Source organism: Saccopteryx leptura, chromosome 6 (genome assembly GCF_036850995.1).
Source record: "Saccopteryx leptura isolate mSacLep1 chromosome 6, mSacLep1_pri_phased_curated, whole genome shotgun sequence".
In the NCBI taxonomy this organism is placed as follows: Eukaryota; Metazoa; Chordata; class Mammalia; order Chiroptera; family Emballonuridae; genus Saccopteryx; species Saccopteryx leptura.
In genome coordinates, this window is record NC_089508.1 from 10680054 (window position 1) to 10685104 (window position 5051).

General features: G+C 62.7%; 1 non-coding gene across 1 annotated transcript; it reads right to left on the minus strand.

Annotated features, from left to right (window-relative positions):
- Nucleotides 1–613: 613 nt before the first annotated feature.
- TRNAP-GGG (transfer RNA proline (anticodon GGG)) lies at nucleotides 614–689 on the minus strand. Its single transcript has one exon. It is a non-coding gene; the product is annotated as a tRNA-Pro (tRNA).
- Nucleotides 690–5051: the final 4362 nt, after the last annotated feature.

Below are 5051 nucleotides of genomic sequence, written 5' to 3' on the forward strand. Positions count from 1 at the left end.
CACGGCCCTCTATGTACAACCCTCTGTGCACGGCCCTCTGTGCACGGCCCTCTGTGTACGGCACTCTATGTACGACCTTCTATGTACGACCCTCTGTGCACGGCCCTCTATGCACAGGCCTGCGGCACAGGGCTGCACTGAGCACAATCCCACCCTCAGGCCCCATGGCTTGTCCTTGGAGGACACAGGACACACACAAGTGTCTTCACTTCTCTGCACCTTAGTTTCCTCACCTTGAAAATGGAAGAACAACATGGCTGGGACTAAGGTGCAAAATTTAAGGGGGCATAAAAAAACCACCTCATCAATGAAAGTAACAGTATTTTTTTTTCTTTTTGTATTTTTCTGAAGCTGGAAACGGGGAGAGACAGTTAGACTCCCGCATGCGCCCGACTGGGATCCACCCGGCACGCCCACCAGGGGCGATGCTCTGCCCCTCCGGGGTGTCGCTCTGCCATGACCAGAGCCACTCTAGCGCCTGGGGCAGAGGCCAAGGAGCCATCCCCAGCGCCCGGGCCATCTTTGCTCCAATGGAGCCATGGCTGCGGGAGGGGAAGAGAGAGACAGAGAGGAAGGGGGGGGGGTGGAGAAGCAAATGGGTGCTTCTCCTATGTGCCCTGGCCGGGAATCGAACCCGGGTCCCCCGCACCCCAGGCCGACGCTCTACCGCTGAGCCAACCAGCCAGGGCCAGTAACAGTATTTTAATACAATGTTTTTTATAAATCGAAGTTAATACAAAAAAGTCCATGAGGAACAAAATATTAAAATTTTTAATAAAGATGGGATCCAACCTGCAGTAACACACTTGCCTCATTCACTCCCCTCGTCTCAGTCCTGGAATAGAAGCACCTGCCTGGAGGTGCTGGGGTGAGATTGAAACGAGATGAGGCAAGTAACATGCTCACCACAGTGCCCCCCCGCCCCCATAGAGGGTCCCGGTTCTCTAAAGCAGTGGTCCCCAATCCCCGGGCCGCGGACTGGTACCGGTCCGTGGGCCATTTGGTACTGGTCCGCAGAGAAAGATACATAACTTAACATTATTTCCGTTTTATTTATATTTAAGTCTGAACGATGTTTTATTTTTAAAAAATGACCAGATTTCCTGTGTTACATCCGTCTAAGGCTCACTCTTGACGCTTGTCTCAGTCACATGATACATTTATCCATCCCACCCTAAAGGCCGGTCCCTGAAAATATTTTCTGACTTTCTGACATTAAACCGGTCCGTGGCCCAAAAAAGGTTGAGGACCACTGCTCTAAAGGAAAAAGGTACAAATTGGTGTGGGTTCTCAGTGCTGCCACTAGGGGGAGCAGACTCGCTGCAAACGCTGTGAAAAGGTCCTTTGCAAGAAGCGACCAACCTTTCAGCCTTCCTCTCCCTCTGGTGTCCCTGTCCCCTCCCTGTCCCCCGGCCCCAGCTACACCCGGCACATTTTTCATGCCATGCCTCTGGAATGCCCATCTTTCCTGGTGAAAAGTCTATTTACTATAGATTAACCAAAAACAAAGAAAAGAGAGAGAGAGCACTTCTTGGGGTTACTTATGTTGAGGCAGCTTGAGTTGGGTGTCTGTCCACAACCTAGCAGCTAAGCTGCACTACCCCCATTTGACAGGTGAAGAGACTGATGCTCAGGGAGGGTACAGACGTGCCCAGGCTCATGCATCTGGTCAGAGGCTGAGCTGGAATCTGAACCCCCAGTCCATCTGAATCCAGAACTCCTGGCTTTTCTACCACAAAGAACACCTTTTAAACATAAGCCGAGCCTCAGGAGAAACCCCAAGTCAGCTAGCAGAAAGAGAGAGCTAGTGTCTGGGGTGACAGCCACCCCTAGAGCCTCTCAGGAGCCCACCACTGCTCCAGGCCTTCCCTAGGGGTGTGGAGGGGAGGGGGCCTCTGGGACCCCAGTTCTCTGGGCCCTGGGGCATGGGCCAGGCTGCAGGCAGCTGTTACTGGAGAAGAGCGCTATGGCTCTATTCTGGAGACCCCAGGCTCTGGTGGACGTCCTGGCTCACCTCAGAGAAGGCCTTGCGATGCTTCGAGTGGGCCTGACTGAGCAGAGCTGCCCGTAGTGCTCCACCATGGCCTCCACCAGCGCCTCCACCATGGCCTCCACCAGCGCATCCACCATGGCCTCCACCATGGCCTCCACCATGGCCTCCACCAGCGCCTCCACCAGCGCCTCCACCATGGCCTCCACCAGCGCCTCCACCATGGCCTCCCCCAGCGCTTCCACCATGGCCTCCACCAGCGCCTCCACCATGGCCTCCACCATGGCCTCCACCATGGCCTCCACCAGCGCCTCCACCATGGCCTCCACCATGGCCTCCACCAGCGCCTCCACCAGCGCCTCCACCATGGCCTCCACCATGGCCTCCACCAGCGCCTCCACCATGGCCTCCACCATGGCCTCCACCATGGCCTCCACCATGGCCTCCACCAGCGCCTCCACCATGGCCTCCACCATGGCCTCCACCAGCGCCTCCACCATGGCCTCCACCATGGCCTCCACCAGCGCCTCCACCAGCGCCTCCACCATGGCCTCCACCATAGCCTCCACCAGTGCCTCCACCAGCGCCTCCACCATGGCCTCCACCAGCGCCTCCACCAGCGACTCCACCATGGCCTCCACCATGGCCTCCCCCAGCGCCTCCACCAGCGCCTCCACCATGGCCTCCACCAGCGCCTTCACCAGCGCCGCCACCATGGCCTCCACCATAGCCTCCACCAGTGCCTCCACCAGCGCCTCCACCATGGCCTCCACCATGGCCTCCCCCAGCGCCTCCACCATGGCCTCCACCACGACCTCCACTAGCGCCTCCACCACAGCCTCCACCATGGCCTCCCCCAGCGCCTCCACCATGGCCTCCACCACGACCTCCACCAGCGCCTCCACCACGGCCTCCACCAGCGCCTCCACCACGGCCTCCCCCAGCGCCTCCACCATGGCCTCCACCAGCGCCTCCACCATGGCCTCCACCATGGCCTCCCCCATGGCCTCCACCAGCGCCTCCACCATGGCCTCCACCATGGCCTCCACCAGCGCCTCCACCAGCGCCTCCACCAGCGCGCCTCCACCATGGCCTCCACCATGACCTCCACCAGCGCCTCCACCAGCGCCTCCACCATGGCCTCCAGCAGCGCCTCCACCAGCGCCTCCACCATGGCCTCCAGCAGCGCCTCCACCAGCGCCTCCACCATGGCCTCCAGCAGCGCCTCCACCATGGCCTCCACCACGGCCTCCACCATGGCCTCCACCATGGCCTCCACCATGGCCTCCAGCAGCGCCTCCACCAGCACCTCCACCATGGCCTCCACCATGGCCTCCCCCAGCGCCTCCACCAGCACCTCCACCATGGCCTCCACCATGGCCTCCAGCAGCGCCTCCACCAGCACCTCCACCATGACCTCCACCAGCGCCTCCACCAGCGCCTCCACCATGGCCTCCACCAGCGCCTCCACCAGCACCTCCACCACGGCCTCCACCATGGCCTCCACCATGGCCTCCACCATGGCCTCCAGCAGCGCCTCCACCAGCGCCTCCACCATGGCCTCCACCAGCACCTCCACCACGGCCTCCACTATGGCCTCCACCATGGCCTCCACCAGCGCCTCCACCAGCGCCTCCACCATGGCCTCCACCATGGCCTCCAGCAGCGCCTCCAGCAGCGCCTCCAGCAGCGCCTCCACCATGGCCTCCACCATGGCCTCCACCAGCGCCTCCACCATGACTTCCACCATGGCCTCCACCATGGCCTCCACCATGGCCTCCACCAGTGCATCCACCAGCGCCTCCACCAGCGCCTCCACCATGGCCTCCACCATGGCCTCCACCAGCGCCTCCACCTTGGCCTCCACCAGCGCCTCCACCATGGCCTCCACCATGGCCTCCACCAGCGCCTCCACCAGCGCCTCCACCATGGCCTCCACCAGCGCCTCCACCATGACCTCCACCATGGCCTCCACCAGCGCCTCCACCTTGGCCTCCACCAGCGCCTCCACCATGACCTCCACCATGGCCTCCACCATGACCTCCACCAGCGCCTCCACCAGCGCCTCCACCATGGCCTCCACCAGCGCCTCCACCATGGCCTCCACCACGGCCTCCACCATGACCTCCACCATGGCCTCAACCATGACCTCCACCATGGCCTCCACCAGCGCCTCCACCATGACCTCCACCATGGCCTCCACCATGGCCTCCACCAGCGCCTCCACCATGGCCTCCACCAGCGCCTCCACCAGCGCCTCCACCATGGCCTCCACCAGCGCCTCCACCATGGCCTCCACCATGGCCTCCACCAGCGCCTCCACCATGGCCTCCACCATGACCTCCACCAGCGCCTCCACCAGCGCCTCCACCAGCGCCTCCACCATGGCCTCCACCATGACCTCCACCATGGCCTCCACCAGCGCCTCCACCAGCACCTCCACCATGGCCTCCACCAGCGCCTCCACCAGCGCCTCCACCTTGGCCTCCACCAGCGCCTCCACCATGACCTACACCATGGCCTCCACCATGGCCTCCACCAGCGCCTCCACCAGCGCCTCCACCATGGCCTCCACCATGGCCTCCACCATGACCTCCACCATGGCCTCCACCAGCGCCTCCACCATGACCTCCACCATGGCCTCCACCATGACCTCCACCAGCGCCTCCACCAGCGCCTCCACCATGGCCTCCACCAGCGCCTCCACCATGGCCTCCACCACGGCCTCCACCATGACCTCCACCATGGCCTCCACCATGACCTCCACCATGGCCTCCACCAGCGCCTCCACCATGACCTCCACCATGGCCTCCACCATGGCCTCCACCAGCGCCTCCACCATGGCCTCCACCAGCGCCTCCACCAGTGCCTCCACCATGGCCTCCACCAGCGCCTCCACCATGGCCTCCACCATGGCCTCCACCAGCGCCTCCACCATGGCCTCCACCATGACCTCCACCAGCGCCTCCACCAGCGCCTCCACCAGCGCCTCCACCATGGCCTCCACCATGACCTCCACCATGGCCTCCACCAGCGCCTCCACCAGCACCTCCACCATGGC